The following is a 17,974-nucleotide window of genomic DNA, read 5'->3' as shown; positions in this document are numbered from 1 at the left end:
CGATCCCTAGTCAGTGTCCTGAGAGGCCAACTATTGCCAAGTGACTTGGACACATTGCAAATGTCAGTCCGGCTCCCAGGAATCCAAAAGCCCCTGCCACTGCCTCTGGGCGGGACGTGCGCAGGACCTCTGGCAGGCTGCCCTCTCACAGCCCCCAAAGCAATAGAGGGAGCAGCAACAGACACTTGCAGGCAGGTTATACCGAATATAAATAGAAACAGTCTCATGAAAGAATTCTCTTTCATCCACTTATTTTCACTTCATTTGAAAGTGAAGAGAGAGGCAGACACATCTTGTGTCGGCTGGTTCTCTCTGCAGATGTCCACATCAAACAGGGCTGGGCCAGCCTGAAGCCTGGAGACCAGAACACCATGCTGGTCTCCCAGGTGAGGGACACGAACTCAAGTACCTGAGTCACCCTCTGCTGCCTCCCAGCATGCTGGGCAGAGGCACAGTCACCAGGACACCAGCCAGGAACCCGGATATCTGGTGTAGGTGTCCCAGGAGGTGACTCCACCACTGTGCCAAATGCCTACCAAGCTCTGAATTTACCCGTAATGCTGCATTCATTCTTTAATTTTCCCAGAATTGACTTTTGGAAACTTGACACTTGCTAACTATGGCAGAGCTAAGACCCGGGGACCTTGTGGTACGAGACAAGACTATGGCGCATCTTTCTGATTTTCAACCTTTCCCTGTCTTCAGCAGGGCTCATGTACAACCTGGCTTTGGTGTCACCCATTGGAAGTGGAAATATGAGTAACAGACATTGGAAGTCTTGCTTTTCCTCACCTTATTGTTTCTTATTGGCAAGTCCAAATTACAGAAGCTCTACAACCTTGGAAAAGACATGCATCACATGCAATTTTTCATTCTTGTTTTAAAAAGATTTATCTTTTTATTGGAAAGTCAGATATACAGAGAGGAAGAGAGACAGAGGAAGATCTTTCTATCCAATGATTCACTCCCTAAACATCCACAATGACCAGAGCCACGCCAATCTGAACCCAGGAGCCTGGAAACATCCACGTGGATGCAGGGTCCCAATGCATTGGGCCGTCCTCAATTGCTTTCCCAAGCCACAAGCAAGGAGCTGGATGGGAAGCAGAGCCACTGGAAATAGAACTGGCACACATATGGGATCACAGCACATGTAAGGCGAGGACTTTAGCCACTAGGCTACCATGCTGGGCTCGCAATTTGCCATTCTTAGGTAGCTTCCCAGATGGAAAGCAGAGTGTACCTAGTGTAGAGTTAGAGTTTGTTGTTTTTTTTTTTTTTAAGATTTATTTACTTTTATATGAAAGAGTTGCAGAAAGGACACACACACGTGCGCATGTGCGCGCGCGCACACACACACACACACACACACACACCCCTTCCATCTTCCATCTGCTGGTTCACTACACAAATGGCTGCTGCACCCAGTGTTGGGCCAATCTGAAGCCAGGACCCCGTAGCCTCTTCTAGGTCTCCCACATAAGCACAAGAACGATCCTTCCCTGTCGCTGTCCTGCAGCCATGGGCTTGGTGCATGGAGCCTATAATAACACGTGTGGACTCTAATGGTCAAAAGCCAAGGTTTATTAGTGACACCAGACTTTATGAGGGTCATAAAGAATAAGGGAAGAGGTATTGAATGCATCAACTAAACCCATCAACTGTTTCTATTCTTTTGTTTGGAACTCCTTTTGTTTCCACCAAGTGTTCTCATTCACATGCTGTCCACTCAACTGTTCTCATACAAATGATATCCATTTAGTTATATGAATGGTACACACTCAGTTGTTCTCATACAAATGATGTCCAAGTGGCTGGTCCCGGCACAGTGGTCTAGTGGCTAAAGTCCTTGCCATGAATGGGCCAGGATTCCATATGGGTGCCGGTTCCAATCCTGGCAGCTCCACTTCCCATCCAGCACCCTGCTTGTGGCCTGGGAATGCAGTTGAGGACAGCTCAATGCCTTGGGACACTGCACCTGCATGGGAGACTTGGAAGAGCTCCTGGCTCCTGGCTTCAGATTGGCGAAGCACTAGCCATTGCAGTTAATCGGGGAGTGAATCATTGGACGGAAGATATTTTGGTCTCTCCTCCTCTCTATGTATATCTGACTTTGCAATAAAAACAAATAAATCTGAAAAAAAAAAAATGATGTCCCATCAGTTATACAAAAGGTATCCATTCAGCTGTTCTCTTACAAATGGCATCCATCCAATTGTTTTCACACAAATATTATCCTATCAATTGTAATTCTGTGCTTGCTGACCTTCGAGGGTCACAATATCCTTGTATACTCCCCTGCCTTCGTAGGCCATAAGCAGGGAGCTGAATCAGAAGTGGAGTCGCCAGAACTCAAACCAGCACCCATATGGAATGACGATGCTGAAGGTGGAGGCCTAGCCTGCTGTGCCAAAGAGCCAACACAAAACTGTCTCCTCTTTAAGCTGGTGACTTGTGTCTTAGAGAAAGGGAGAGAGAGGCATGTTTTCCCAACATTGAAAACCCTCCCACCACCTGCCCCAGAAAGTCTCACCAGTAAAATACTGGAGAACAAAATGGAGAGCTAAGCTCACTTTAGGATGTCTCACACAATGGCACCTGTCATGCACGCATTCTGTAATTTTCATGTGGCAGAAATCCCAGCTGTCAGCTCTCACTGCTTTTTGTCAAACACAGCCCTGTCTGGTGAGGGAATTTCAAGTTTGCCCTTAAACTAGCATAGATTGATCGAGAAAGGCAATGAGACCGTCTCTAACGCATGATATTTCAGAGGTCTGATGGTGTCGCCTGAATGGTGTCTTCCTCGCTAGAACAGGGGAAGCAGCTGAGACTGCAGTCGCGGGGACAGCTTTATTGCGGTTGGGAATGAACATATTGACACCAACTCCTGACTTTGACCTTCCTGTTGTTGAATGTCAACACAGTGTGTGTTGCCGCCTTGCTTTTGCCTGCCTGCTTTTCCTTATGTGCAAGTCAAAAGCACATCCACTGAGATTATGGATTTAACTCAAATTTGACACATCACATTTCATCACACTGGTTAAGAAAGGCTGAGCTATGACTCAGAATTTATTTTAAATCATCTTAAATACACTTAATTATGCATAGGCAAAGTTGAGATCCACCACCAGATTCATTCTACTTTACATTAACATCATCTAGAAAAACACAGAACACATAATGTCCTGTGCATGCAGTGAAAGCAAAGCAGTGACCGCCTCCCACGTTGAGGACAAAGGCAGTTCATGGAAGAGTCTCACTCAGCATCACCTAGGGCTGTAGCATTTAAATATGTTACAATACGGCCCAGCATGGTGGCCTAGCAGTTAAAAGTCCTCTCTGAATGTGACAGGATTCCATATGGGCGCTGGTTCTAATCCTGATGGCCCACTTCGCATCCTGCTCTCTGATTGTGGCCTGGGAAAGCAGTCAAGGATGGCCCAAAGCCTTGGGACCCTGCACCCACGTGGGAGACCTGGACGAGGTTCCTGGCTCCTGACTTCAGATTGGCGCAGCACTGGCCGTTGTGGTCACTTGGGGAATGAACCATCGGACGGAATATCTTCCTCTCTGTCTCTTCTCCTCTCTGTAGATCTGACTTTCCAATAAAAATAAATCTTTTAAAAAAAATAAATATCTTACAATAAGTGGCTAGCACCATGAGGTATCAGGCTAAGCATCTTCCTATGGTGCTGGCATCCCATATGGGGCTGGTTCAAGTCCCAGCTGTTCTACTTCTGATCTAACTCTCTGCTTATGGCCTGGGAAGGCAGTAAAGAATGGCTCAAGTCCTTGGGCCCCTGCACGTACCTGCAAGACCCACCAAAAACTCCTGCCTTCTGGCTTTGGATTGGCTCAGCTCTGGCCAATCAGCAGATGGAAGATCTCTCTTTTTTATGCCTCCCTCTTTATACATCTACTTTTTGAATGTATGACTCTCAAGGAAGGAAAGATGGAAGGAAGGGAAGGAGGCAATGAGGGCAGGAGGGGAAGCTGAAGGACATATTACAGTCCCAAACCTACAGCTGAGAAGGCTGGAAGGCCCAAGCCAGGGGCAAGTGGTGCTGCGCATGGAAACTTCTTGCTATAGCAGTCATGCCCTTCGCATGGCTGGTTCCTCCGCTGATCACCCATCAGCACCCACCCTGGAGATGCATTTGCTAAAGCATCATTACAAATAGCCCAGTTTCCAGCTAAGGATTTATGCCAAAAGCTCAGCTTTTTCACCACAGAGAGAGCTGAAGGAGGACTCGCCAGTCGGCCCGTGTTTCGTGGTGTGATCTCAACTCTCACCTCATTCAATCCCCAAGTCCAATGTAACCCAGCGTGCCGCCTGTGTTCCAGCAACCCTCACAGCCTTAACTGGAGAGTCTCTGGATCTGCTGTAGCTGCAATCATGGCAAATGTCAAAATTCTCATCGAGCTGCTGGTGTGTCCTGGCCCGAGCGCTCCGCCAGCACACATCACTGTGCTGGAGTTCAGGACGCCAGGAGCACAGAGCCTGTAGCTCTGCCCAGGCAGTGCTGTTCTGGAATCCTAGAGAACTAACCGAGTGGGTGGTACGAGAACATGAAATTGCTGTGTGCACTCATGTTTTGTTTATGGAGCAGTCATTTCTAGATGTGTTCTCTTTTTTATGAGGAATCTTTTCTATGTTTGCCTTTTAACACCCACCCCCTCCTCGTTCCTGTCCCCAGTTCTCCCACACTACCTAACAAGAGATGCTGTGAACGTGACAACAATCTCCTCCAAGTTAAAAGAAGACGCTCCATTAAGTGTGACTCTAAACCAGTTCCATTCATGCAGTCAAAATAAGCGAGTTAGTAATATGAGTAATGCAGGTTGAATGTGAACACCGTGGATGGCTTAGAGAGCCCCCAACAACTGCTCTGACTTGCACAAATCACGGCTTTTTCTACCATTGTGCAGGGGGGACCTCCACGGAGTGCTTGTGAAACTGACCATCAGCAGTGTTTAACTAGTGGATTTTGCACCTGCTTACAAGATTCTTCACTTCCTTGAGTCTATTTCTTTATCATCAAATGAGATTAATGTCCACTTTGTGGGGGCCGGTGCTGTGGTGCAGCGACTTTTACCTGTGTTACTGGCATCCCATACCGGTGCTGCTTTGAATCTTGGCTGCTCCAGCGCCCTGTGAAAATCCCTGTAAAAACAGCAGATTGTGATCCAAGAGCTCTTAGGCCTAGACTGCATATGTGAGAGATTTGGATGGAGTTCCTAGGTCCTGGCTTCAGCCTGGCCCAGCCCTGGCTTTTGCAAACATTTGGGTCATGAAAACAGCAGAGAGAAGATATGTAGGAGTGTGTGTCTCTCCTTTTCAGACAAATAAATAAACCTTTAAAAAATCTACTTTGTGAAGGTGGAATTTACTCTGGGATCTCTAGGACACAGTAAATACTCATGAAATGCTAGCAGTTGCAGCGGCTAGGCAGCTGGGGCTGGTCAGTGGCTCCTTATTGCTAGCAGTCCTCTTCTGTGACACACACAGCAGGCACCTGACCAACGGTGGCCCTTCAACTCAGCATGGCGGTGACAATCCCAGTTGGTGACCCAGGCTTTCAGGATTCAGCAGTGTGTCTGTCCCTCTTCTGACCTGTGTACTCCACCTCCTCCGCCCACGTATGTGTGTACATATGTGTGAGTGTGTGTGTGTGTGTGTTTGTGCGCGTTGAGCCACCGCGCCGTTTGCCAACAGGATGGGTCTCACTTAAGGACTTTCTCTCCACTGTTTCTGGTGACTCTATGCACAGTCCTGCTTGTCCCAGACTGCACACTTGCTCTCCGTGACCTATCCGTACCACGGCCCCTGCCTCTGGCACTGGGCTGGCTGTGGGAGGAGAGCATGTAGCCACCCATGCTTTAAAAGGGAGCGGGACTGGGTGAAATTTTCTCTTGGGAAGAGGAATTTGATTTTTTTTTTCGTTTTATTTATTTATTTACTTACTTACTTATTTTGAAAACAGGGTTCCAGATTAAGAGAGAAAGAGAGCTTGTTCACCCTCCCAGATGGCTGAAACAGCTAGCACTGGGCTAGATCAAAGCCAGGAGCCAGAAACTTCTTCTAGGTCTCCTACATGGGTGGCAGGGGCTCAAACATCCTCTGCTGCTTTCTGGAGAACACTATAGAAATGGAGCGATCAGAACATGAATCCAGTAGCTTGGCTTTTAAGACATGCTCATGGAATGGATCTAAGGACTTACTTCTGGGAGCACTCTTTCTCCACTTGCTCCACCAGCAGAAACTTCTTTCCAGAAGCCCTTCAGCACCATAGTAGTGCCTTCCAATAGGTGAACGAGACTGCATCTATACAGGGCCCTGTCGACAAATTCACCCACAACACAAACAGGTCTCAACAAGATGCCACAGCAGGTACCTCGACTGCCTTCTGCTCTTCAGGTCCAAGTCAAAGACATCACAGCAGCCACACAAACAAGGCCATTAGACCCACCTCCCACGGGCCCTGGGTGGTGCTGCCCAGGGATGGCTGACCTCAGCAATGTGTGCTCTAGCAGTGGATCAAACAGGAAAACTGAGAGAGGGAGAACTGTAAGGCCCCCCCAGTCAGCTAGCACTTAATTTCCGGTGGGTTGTAAAAAGTGCCATTTATCCTGCAAGCTTCAAGGTGAGCAGCCTGGCAGGATTCTGAGTTAAATGACAGAAGAACAACGTTTACTGAAGCTTTTGTGCCTCAGAATTAAAAAAAAAAAAAAAAAAAAAAAGACCAATCTCAATGTTCTGTTGATTGCAAATATTGTAGAAAAGGCAATCTCTTGGGGGCCCGGCGGCGTGGCCTAGCGGCTAAAGTCCTCGCCTTCAACGCCCCGGGATCCCATATAGGCGCTGGTTCTAATCCTGGCAGCTCCACTTCCCACCAGCTCCCTGCTTGTGGCCTGGGAAAGCAGTCGAGGACGGCCCAATGCATTGGCACCTGCATCCACGTGGGAGACCGGGAAGAGGTTTCTGGTTCCCGGCTTCAGATCGGAGCGCATTGGTCCATTGTGGCTCACTTGGGGAGTGAATCATTGGATGGAAGATCTTCCTCTCTCTCTCCTCTCTGTATATCTGACTTTGTAATAGAAATAAAAATCTTTAAAAAAAAAAAGGCAATCTCTTTCCATGAAATTCCACAGATGAAGCAGCCTGTAACCTGAGTTGACAAACTCGAGTGGCCTGTGACTCTGTAGCAGCACCTCGTTTGCATCAGTTCTGTTGCCTGTGCCTATCAGGGCCTGGGCCTCTGCACCTGCTAGGGCCATTAGAGTGCCTTGACAGGACCTGGCCCCTGGAAGATTGTCCCAAGGGGAAAATGGATGACTAAGAAGGATCTGGCAGGCTAAGAAGGATCTGGGATTCGAAGATGGATGGCAGGGTAGTGAGAAGCGGGGGTGGAGGAGGCGGAAGCAGCAAAGGGCCTGGAATAGCCAGACAGTTCGTTGAGGAAGGGCCAGATGCTACTCTGATGCCTTCGGCCACTGATACTCTTTCCTGGGTTTGCAAGCCTGTGACAGCCCATCAGGGAAGGGTGCCTGGGCTCGGTTGCTCCCTGAGAACCACACAATGCCGGACCCCACCTGTGCATGCAGGGGGCCATCTGTGAAGTCAACATTACTTCCATAGCACCTTGCTTTCTTCTCTCATGCTCCAAAGCATATGCTGTGGGTTAAGCCAATTCCTGCAATGCTGGCAGCCCATATTGGCTCTGATTCATGTCCTGGCTGCTCTACTTCTGATCCAGATCCCTGCTAATAGCCTGGGAAAAGCAGCAGCAGACAGACCAATGGCTTGGGGTTCTTGAACTTACCTGGGAGATCTGGATGAAGTTCTTGGCTCCAGGCTTCAGCTTGCCCCAACTCTGGCTGTTGTGGCCATCTAGAGAGTAAACCAGTGCATGGAAGATCTATTTGTGTGTGTCTCTCTCTAACATTTTCAAGTAGAAAAATAAATTCTTTAAAAAAACAAAAAAGACGGCCCGGTGCCATGCCCTAGTGGCTAAAGTACTCACCTTGAACATGCCAGAATCCCATATGGGCACCGCTTCTAATCCCGGCAGCTCCACTTCCCACCAGCTCCCTGCTGTGGCCTGGGAAAGCAGTTGAGGACGGCCCAATGCTTTGGGACCCTGCATCTGCGTGGGAGACCTGGAAGAGGTTTCTGGTTCCCAGCTTTGGATCGGCATAGCACCGGCCGTTGCGGCTCACTTGGGGAGTGAATCATCGGATGGAAGATCTTCCTCTCTGTCTCTCCTCTCTGTATATCTGACTTTGTAATAAAAATAAATAAATATTTTTAATTAAAAAAAAAGAGGTAAAAAGCAACTTTTCTGTTGTTCCAAGTCCTAGAAGAAGGAAATCTAACTCATCTGCTTATGAATTCAAGCCATCATAATAAAATTTTCAGCTGGTGTTGAAAAGCACATTAGTTCCTGTCTACAAATTGAACCATAATAGCTTCTTATTTCCATGATTTCAATGAAGAAAATACCATTTTACGCTTCTGGAAAACAGAAGTATCATGCTCAGCATGTGCCCACCATTAATCTCATCTCCCAGCCACGTGGGCCCCCTCAGCCCCTGCAGGCTTCTCCCATCCCGTTGTGACTGCGACAGCCATGGGTATAAACACAGTCTCCTTTGTCTCCGACAGGTCTGGGGCCCACCCTGATTTCAACAGTGACCCTGTCAGTCCACTGCACTGGCATGCCTGTGTTTGAAAAGTAGCAAGAAGCACTGCAGGTACTACACCTAAAGTTGCTCAGCAAGCAGCTCACAGCAGCAGGTCTGAGAGACACCCCTGCACCTTGGCCAATGCACTTGAGCATGCAGTGGCCTCTGTCCAGAGAGAGTGGGCACCACAGAAGGGGCCATCGGCTCACCTCCTGCCCACCCTCAGGCCCAAGTGCCCAGCAGGTCCTGAAGCCCTGGACTCAGCCCTTTGCAAGGGGAAAAAGTTAAGGCAAGGAGACACAGGGGACAGGGAACAAAGAAGTCTCACCTAGAATACAGGCTGGCTGCTTTGTCCAAATGCTGGGAGGAAGAGGAGGACTAGGCTCTTCTGGCTAAAACAAACAATTGAAACATCAGTAAGCTGGGAGCCATGTGTCTGAACTTCACAATAATCTTTAAAAAATCTATAAAGTGCAAGAACCATACAACAGTCTTCTCTGATGTCAGGCTGCTGCTCTGGGCTTGTGAGAAGCAACGAGGACTTGCCCTGTAGCAGCTTCCCCCATGCAGATTGGATGGGTGAGATGTCCCAGGCAGCTGCAGGCTGCCAAGAATAGACAGACCAGAGCAGGCTGCGGAGGCCTGGACAGGCTGCTCAGCCAGGCCTGTCTAATTGATACAGGCTCGTAATGAGCAGGATAAACACCATTTGGGGCCATTTGCTGCAAAATGGACCAGGGTATACGAAAAATCAACCTCGGATGGGCAGAAACACTTACATCAGCATAAAAGAATGTACTAGAAAAGTTTAGCTTAAAGACACTCTGTTCCCAGTGTGCAGAAGTGCTAATGCTTATGTAATTAATCATTTTGTATTTGAAAATCGATTTTTTTTCCTTTTTAATTAATTAACCGGTAGACTTGCTGTAGTACATTTTTCATGTCAAAAAGGCAGTGGGTTCTAAGAGAAGGAAAAGGGGTTTCAGGGATAAGTGACAAAGTGGTACAGTGTGCCATGGGAAGTACCCCACCACTGTGCCTGGCCAAAAAAAAAAAAATATCCCAGGGGTTAGAGGGGGAATCCAGAACTGGGTGAAATACATGGGCTTATGCATGTGTCTGAACACAAGATTTGACTGGTGCTGTGTTTAGAATCTGCATTCAGCCCCTCCCCCAGAAATTGGTGCTGCTGGTCAAATGTGTTTGTCTTTCACAGAATGAGAATTTGGCAAGAGGTTTTCAAGATGGGCCTCTGGAGGCAGGCGTTGTGGTGTAATGGGTTAGGCTGACACCTGTGATGCTGGTATCTATGTCAGCCTGTTGGTCTGAGTCTTTGCTGCTCAGCTTCTGATCCAGCCCCCTACTAATGCACCTGGGAGAGGAGTGGAAGATAGCCCAAGTGCTTGGGCCCCTGCTACCCACAAGGGAGACCCAGAAGAAGCTCCTGGCTCCTAGCTTCAGATCAGCTTAACTCTGACCATTGCAGCCATTTGGGGGAGTGAAGATCTTTCTGTTTTTCCTTCTCTTTGTAAATTTGCCTTTCAAACACAAATAAATAAATCTTTCAAAACAAAATAAAATTGGGAGAATTCCAGGCAATCAGAAGCTACTTGGAGAAAAGAGTTGCTTTTTAGGTAAGCTATTACAATTATAAGCAGCCCAAAAAGCCATGGGTCAACCCAAAAGATCTTCCAGTTTGTGTGTCTGCAGCTCTGAGAACCAGCTCACACTAGGGAAGGAGCTTACTCACCAGCACCTAAGGGAGGGGCAGAGCCCTGAGCATATTCCCACCCACACTCTCTTCACCAGAAGCTCCAGGCCTTGAAGGAGCTGGGGTTCCTCCAGGAATCAGGGCAGCATGCAGGAGGTCACTCACCACTCTGCCTAGAGCCTCCTGCTGAGAACTCAAGCCAGCCTGTAGCACAGGGCCCCGCCCCATAGCTTTTATTGTTCTGACACTATCTGAAATTAACTGGTCCATTGGCGTGCTTCCCTTTGAAGTGTCCATCTGCCCCCCTCCTCTTCCCTCCCCAGGGACTGGCAGTTCATAACAGGTGGAATTTCACATCTGGCCTGGCACTCAGAGGAGCTCAGCTAATATTTGTTGATCGGCACCTCCACGAGAAAGCTTCGTTCCTCCCTCAGCACGTCTTCTCCCTGACATTAGACTGCCCGTCACTCCTCCTTCTCCCCTGTCCCTCCATCCGTCTCTCACACAGGTTTCTTCAGTAGCCCACTCCTTCTGACCTCACCCTTCAGCCAGCCCCCAGGCCTCAGCTACTCCATCACTGGATGGGTCCAAGACTGCGGTCTCTTCCTTTTCCCCCTAAAAAGAATTTCCTTCACACCCTCTTTGACAGTCTCTTTCCCTGATCAATCATCTGTTCTCCAAAGACTTTACTGTTTTTTTCCTGCTTGATTTTCGCACTCCTCTAAAGCCTGTAGGCTGTGGCTTTATGTCGATTTTAACACCCAGAGTCACTGTGGGTTCCAAGAGAGGGTAGTTACTCACACAGTTCTGGTGCTTTGGTCCTTCTGGATGTTAAATCCCTAAAAATTGTGTAACTAGGGCTAGGTCAGGCCAATGCCAGCACCTGGAAACTCAGTCCAGGTCTTGCATGTAGGTGGCAGGGAGCCAGGGGTAGGCATTTGGCACAGTAGTTGAGACACCGCTTGGGATGGCCCGAACCCACACTGGTCTGGTCTGGGTCTAGTCCCAGCTCTCCATTCCAGTTTCCTGCTAACATACATCCTAGCAGGCAGCAGGGATGACTCAAGCACCTGGCTGCCTGCCACCCATGTGAGAGACCTGGATTGAGTTTCCAGGTGCTGGCATTGGCTTGGCCCAGCCCTAGCTACTGCAGTCATGTGGGGAATGAACTAGAGGATGGGAAATTGTCTCTGGATCGATCTGCCTTCCAAATCAATAAATACCTTAATTTTAAAAATTTTATTAGTTTTGCATTATAATGAATACCAGAGGCAGAGCTTACATGGCCAGCCACAACCAGAGGACAGAGGGAGAGACAGGGTCCCATCAGCCCTTTAAGGGCTCCCCACCTCCAGTGGCAGAAGCAGCTCCCACCAGGTCCCATGTCCCAAGAACACCACCCTAGGGGCCACGCCTTTGATCATGGACATTTGGGGAACACACACATCAAAATCCAAACCATAGCAGAACCAATCAGAATTACATTTGAAGATGCACCTCTAAGGATACATATGCAGTGAAAAGCACATTTTAAAAACCCCTCTCTGATCAAAACCAGGCCATGGGGGAAAAAACAAGTGGACACATTCACAAAGCAAAGTACTCTGCCTCTAAGCAAGTCAGGCTAAAGAATCAAATAGAATTTAATTGCTACAAAAACCATAGTTATGAGCAATAATAGTTTAAACAACATGGTAGTGCCTGGAGGCCAAGGCTGATTAGGGTTCCCGCCTTCTTGTTGCCTCATGGGCTGTGGCGGCTGCTGCAGCTCCTGTCATCACAGCTGAAGGGATGGGAGAGGTGGGGTGCAAAGCATGCCTTCACCCTTTAAAGGCAGGAGCAAGACCTGAGTACACACCTTTTGTTCATGTCCCTCCACCACTAATTACTCATGCAGCCACACCTTGCTGCAAGAGAAATTGGAAACTGGGTCCTGTGCCCAGTGCAATTTTGCAGTTTATGACCGAAGGGCTCAAACAGAGTGGATCTGGGGACAAGGAGCAGTCTTGGCCAAAGCAGACGGCACAGCGCCACGTCTGGGTTTGGCAGAGATGAACTGTAAGTGGTGGCTTGCATATCCTGTTGGTGTTTTCTGCACAGATTCTCTAACAACTATGCATTACTGCAGAAGTCAAGGCAAGAAGTGTCTTATTTGAATCTGAATTTCTGTCTCATTTTGTCCTCCCGGGACATCTCTTTTGATTCTTCTCCTTGAAGTTGAGTTCACAGTCCCCTCCTCCCGGCCCCGCCTCATTCCTCCCCGAGAGCCCCTGGCAATTCTGCTCTGTACTGGCTCTTCCGGAGCACGTCACCTCTGCATCCAGCTGCGGCTCTTCAGCTAGACCTTCTGCAGCTCGCTCACTGCATCTCAACTAGACCAGAAGCAGCTGACAGCTTACACTCCTGGAGCCTTCCCTCTGGCCTCTAGCTGCCCCTGGGGTTGGGGGTAGGCAGTTTCTGATCAGAAGCACAGACATAGCCAAGAGTCATTTTTGCCAGACCTTTTCCCTAAAGATCTTGTAGAAAAGCAGAGGTGTTCAGTTCAAGTAACTGTGGGTTGCATCTCTATAAACTTATAAAGTTAGGCATAATTATAAATGTTATCAAGGTTTAAAAATACGCTCCTTTCTACAGAAATATAATAGTCTCCCCATACTCACAGGAGACATGTTCTAAGAGACTTCCCCCCAGTGGGTGTCTAAAACTCACAGATAGTACCACACCCTATGCATATCTATGATGAAGTTAAATATATAAATCAGTCCCTGCAGGGCCAATGGTGATACAGCGATGAAGACATCTCTTAGAATATCCACATCCCACATCACAATGCTTGGGCTTAGGCCTTGGTTCCACTGATTCCAGATTCCTACTACTCAGCAGCCTGGGAGGCAGCAGTCTCATGGCCCTGGTGGGTGGGATCCTGCCATCCAGATGGGAGACCCTCATTGAGTTCCTGGCCCATGGCTTTGGCCTGGCTCAGTCTTGGCTGTTGCAACCATTTGGGGAAAAAACCAGTCCTGGGAAATTTTCTATCTTTCTTTGTCTTTCTGCCTTTCACATTAAATATTTTTTAATTCATTACAGTAAGAGGTTAACAACAACTAATAACAAAATGGAATAATTATTACAACACACAGGAAGAAAATGGTGGTACATTTTCAACACAGACTGGAAGGTCACTGTGAGCTGGCTTGCAGGTGTAGCCAAGCTCACAAACAGGAAGTTCTCGAGTAGTCAACTCACAAGAGGAAATTCAAATAAAGACAAGGCAGGAGGAAAGCTAGTTACTTTGTAACTTAGGGAAGATTATGCATCCCTTAGTACTGAGCCCTTAAGGAACCTGGGGAAGGACTGCAGAAGGATTGGCCTGCTGGCATACAAACTGCTTGATGTAACTGTCCTGGCTGTGTCTGATCATCAGCCATGATACCTGGCAAGACTGAAACAAGCCTCACTTTCCTAAGTCCATCTCTTGAGTGGACAACTGAGCATGTTCCCCATATTTACGCGACTTAGATGTTTCTCTCAAAGTATGTCTCTGTACTAAGCTGTATTTTTAGATCACAGTTAAAACCATGGATAAGGAGGAACTACTGTGTTTAAAAATAAAAGGGCCAGTATTGTGGTGTGGTGGGTAAGGCAGCCTGTGACAACAGCATCCCATATGGACACTGATTCATGAGACATGGCCACTCCACTTCTGACCCAGTTCCCTGCAAAGCAGTAGAAGGGGGCCCAAGTGCTTGGGTCGCTGCCACCCATGAGAGAGACCCAGAGGGAGCTCCTCTTCAATCTAACTCAGTCCTGGCTACTGCATCCACCAGTGGACGGAGGACCTCTCATTCTATCTTCCCCTCTAGCTCTCCAACTTTGACTTTCAAAGAAATCTTTTAAGAAAAGAAATACACATACGGCCGGCACCATGGTATAGCAGGCTAAAACCTCTCCCTCTGGTGCCAGTATCCCATATGGTCACCAGTTGGTGTCTCAGCTGCTCAACTCACTGCCTATGGCCTGGGAAAACAGCCAAGGATGGCCCAAAACCTTGGCCTCTTGCATCCATGTGGGAGACCCAGAAGAAGCTTCTGGCACTTTGCTTCGAATTGGTTCAGCTCCACCCATTGTCATCATTTGGGGAGTGAACCAGCAGATGGAAGATCTTTTCTGCTATCTCCCCTTCTCTCTGTAACTCTGCCTTTCTAATAAAAATAAATAAATCTGTGTGTGAGCTGGATAGTGGTACTGGTTGGGTTGGACTAGGCCTCAATGCCCATTGACATGTATAAGAGCTGAATGGGATGTGGGACAGGTGGACCAGTCTGCTGTACATACTGGCAAGCACGGGAACCAGGGTAGGGGGCCCGCCTGGTGGGGATTATTGTGGATCACTCCAATTAGCCTGCAACTTCCAATGGTTTGCGTGAGAGTCAAGTGTGCGGGGGTTAGGATCGGGCTGGACTCCAACACCCAATGGTTTGTGTAGAAGACAGGGTTGGAAACAGAATTGACCCACCAGTTGCAACCACAGCATGTGCATAAGATGATTGGTGGACCGGATGTGCCAGACCCTGTATTGGCATGCACACACAAGAATCAGGTCTGGGATCACCTCAGACAAGGTTTCTTTGTGAATTCCCCCAGAAGAACCGCCGGCCTCAGAACTCCAATTATGTAGAGAATTTCAGGTTCCATGATCTGACCGTGGAGTGCATGTGTTAGAGCTGGGCCTCCTCAGTGTCTCAGATGGAGCAGAAGACAGAATATCCAGGTACACTTGGAAGATATGGCAGTACACTGGAACCTGTAGAGGACACCTGGTACCATAACAGAGAAAGGAGGACAGAACAAATGGATCAATTACCGCAGCCAAGTGTTGACAGTGAATATCGGGGCAAACGGAGAGACTCTGAAGTGGACTATGTCAGCCAGTGGATTCTGGAGAGATTTCATCGTGATTTAAGTGGCAAGGTCAGCCATAATTTAGTACTGTTGAACTATCAAAACTGCTTGAGCAGGACCCTTGTAGCATGCCCCACAGCAGGGACCCTGTGGGGGTATCAGGAGACTGTCCTCCATCCCAGGGTACAAAGGCATTTGGGAGGCTGGGTGTGGCTTCTGCCCTTATCTCCATTCTTCCCCCAGACACAGAAAAGGAAAAAAAAAAAAAAATAATGTGGAAATGGTGCTCTCACCCACCTTCCTGTAGCCCTTGATCCTTATCACCCTAATTAACTATGCAAAAATCATCAAAATAAATAAATAAATCTAAAAATTTTTTTTAATAGCAAAAATCCCACAAAACTAAAAACACCTGCATTTCCAACCCCACTCTCCCTTTTCATGAAACATAGAAAGTAAAAAAGAATGGGAAAGATCAGCCTATTTTCCCACAGCAACAGCTGATGAATTAAGCACTTGGCACAAACAGCATCTATAGAAATACTTGTCACCAAGTAAGATGATGTCATAACACAATGTTCCTCAACTTTGTTTTCTCAGGCTCTCTTCACACACACACACACACACACACACACACACACACTCTCTCTCTCTCTCTCTCTCTCTCTCTCTCTCACTCACATGTGCACACACACCATTTTCTTCCATTTGTATTGAACCTCATTTATTTAAACTGAGCCCTTACAAAGGAACAAATATTTTGCACTTTTTCACATAAATAATTCTATCAAAAGTACTTTTGCAAACAGGATGGTATTGTGGTATATAGCACATTAAGCCTCTATCTGCAATAACTGTATCTCCTATGGGCACCTGTTCCAGACTCACCTGATCCACTTCCTGGGCACTTCTGATCCAGCTCCCTAGTAATGGCCATGCAAAACAGTAAAAGATGGCTCAAATGGTTGTGCCCCTGCATCCATGTGAGAAACCCTGAGGAGCCTAGATCCTGGCTTCAGAATGGCCACTACAGTAATTAGAGAAGTGAACCAGCAGGTGCAGATCTCTCTCTCCTCCTAACTCTGCCTTTCAAATAAACAATCATTTTAAAAACTCATTACAGAAAAAATGAGTTTGAAATGTTTTTGCATGTCTTACACTCATGCTAGAACTGACATGGCTGCCTTGATAAGGATATGTAATTACATTCCTTGGGCTCTGTCAAGTCATGCTCCCACCAGGCACCAGCCGTCCCCTACCCCCAGCCCCAGCCATGTGGAAAGGAGTATAGGCTGCAGTGCTACTGCTGTCACTGTGTCCCCTGCATTGCCTCACTAAGCCTCAGTTCCTGCTCAGGAGTGAGGATGACAGGACCTACCCTCAAGATTACTTGGAGTGATACGCAGTGGCATCCATCTCAAAGTCAGGATCAGGGTATCTGGGACAAAGTTAGCACCCCACAAAAGCAACTGTCATTATCAGCTATTAAATTTTAGCTGACACAAAAAGCAAAAACTCTGATTTCATTGCCATTGTTGCTTGCATTTCTTCAGTTGTTAAGATGCTGCTAGCAACTTCTCCCAAGTCTACTGCTGGCTTCCCCAGGACATCCTCTTCTTTGAGCCAAGAAACCAATCTCACCCAATGCTCTGCAGAGTCTCCTCAGGCAGGCCTGTGCTCCAGGCTGGCCAGGGAAAGGGCCTGCACTTGTTCCCACGCTGCCAGGGTACCCTGTTTCCTCTATGGACCCTCTTCCATGGCCCCATACTCCCCAGAGCCTCTCTGGGCTTCAGAGGGCCGGGACACTGGAGCTTGCAGCAGAGGATTAGCCGACTCAAGAACCTGAGGGACAGTCTTGGCAGGCTACCCTCAATAGAGCCACTGTCCAACTCAGCTACCGACAGAGCTGCCTCTCTTGGAAAATGATAATATAGGACACATTACTAAACTTGAAGTTCAGCCTGCCAAGCCACCATGCTTCTCCTAGTCAAGGAGTTAAAGAGAAAACACCGCAGCTCTGCCATGGGTTCATTGCAGCTCTCTTCCCGGTTTGGCATGGTCTCTGTTCCCAGTCACAGCTCATCAGTGATCATTAAAGGTCTCGCCGCAATAGAAAACAAATCTTAATCCTTATAAATGCATCAAGTTCATTCTGTGAGCAGAAGCTCCCTTTTTTCCACTTTGTCTTCAGGTTCTGATTAATTTTGTTGTCGCTGTTTGTAGACAGTGTGGCTCCCATGCCAGGACATGCCACGTGAGCATCTGCATTCATGTCTTGGTGTTTGCATTGGGGCCTGAAGAGGGAAGCCATCAAACTGGCTATGCCGACTGACAGGCCCTGCTGAGGTAGAAGCACACAAGTGGACAGCTGGGGGACCCAGCGGCTGAACGTTGGTCCCTGGGGGTTGAGATGGACCCCACACCCTCCACATCCACCCCAGTTTGGGTAGTCAGCACCACCAAGATTCCCACCCAAAGGCTCTGGAATCACTACTCCTGTGCAATTTCTTCTTCTCCTCCTCCTTCTTCTTAATATTTATTTATTTATTTACTTAGTTTTATTGGAAAGGCAGATTTACAAGGAGAAAGAAAGACAGAGACAGAGATTTCCCATCTGCTGGTTCACTTCCCAAATGGCTGTAATGGCTGGAGCTGAGCCGATACAAAGCCAGGAGC

At 47.9% G+C, this 17,974-nt stretch overlaps 1 long non-coding RNA gene across 2 annotated transcripts in view; it reads right to left on the bottom strand.

Annotated features, from left to right (window-relative positions):
- Positions 1-17,974, bottom strand: part of LOC131480936 (uncharacterized) — a 32,131-nt gene that overhangs the window by 2,307 nt on the left and 11,850 nt on the right. The window contains exons 2-3 of one of the 2 annotated variants that reach the window (XR_009245901.1): positions 7,824-7,891; positions 4,995-5,164 (exon numbers count right to left, since the gene is read on the bottom strand). This is a non-coding gene — a long non-coding RNA (uncharacterized LOC131480936). The remainder of the gene's footprint in view (positions 1-4,994; positions 5,165-7,823; positions 7,892-17,974) is intronic. The other variant, XR_009245902.1, reaches the window with a different exon arrangement.

This window comes from Ochotona princeps, chromosome 8 (genome assembly GCF_030435755.1).
Source record: "Ochotona princeps isolate mOchPri1 chromosome 8, mOchPri1.hap1, whole genome shotgun sequence".
In the NCBI taxonomy this organism is placed as follows: Eukaryota; Metazoa; Chordata; class Mammalia; order Lagomorpha; family Ochotonidae; genus Ochotona; species Ochotona princeps.
Note: the sequence above shows the minus strand (reverse complement) of the source record. Positions and strands in the feature narration are given on the sequence as shown.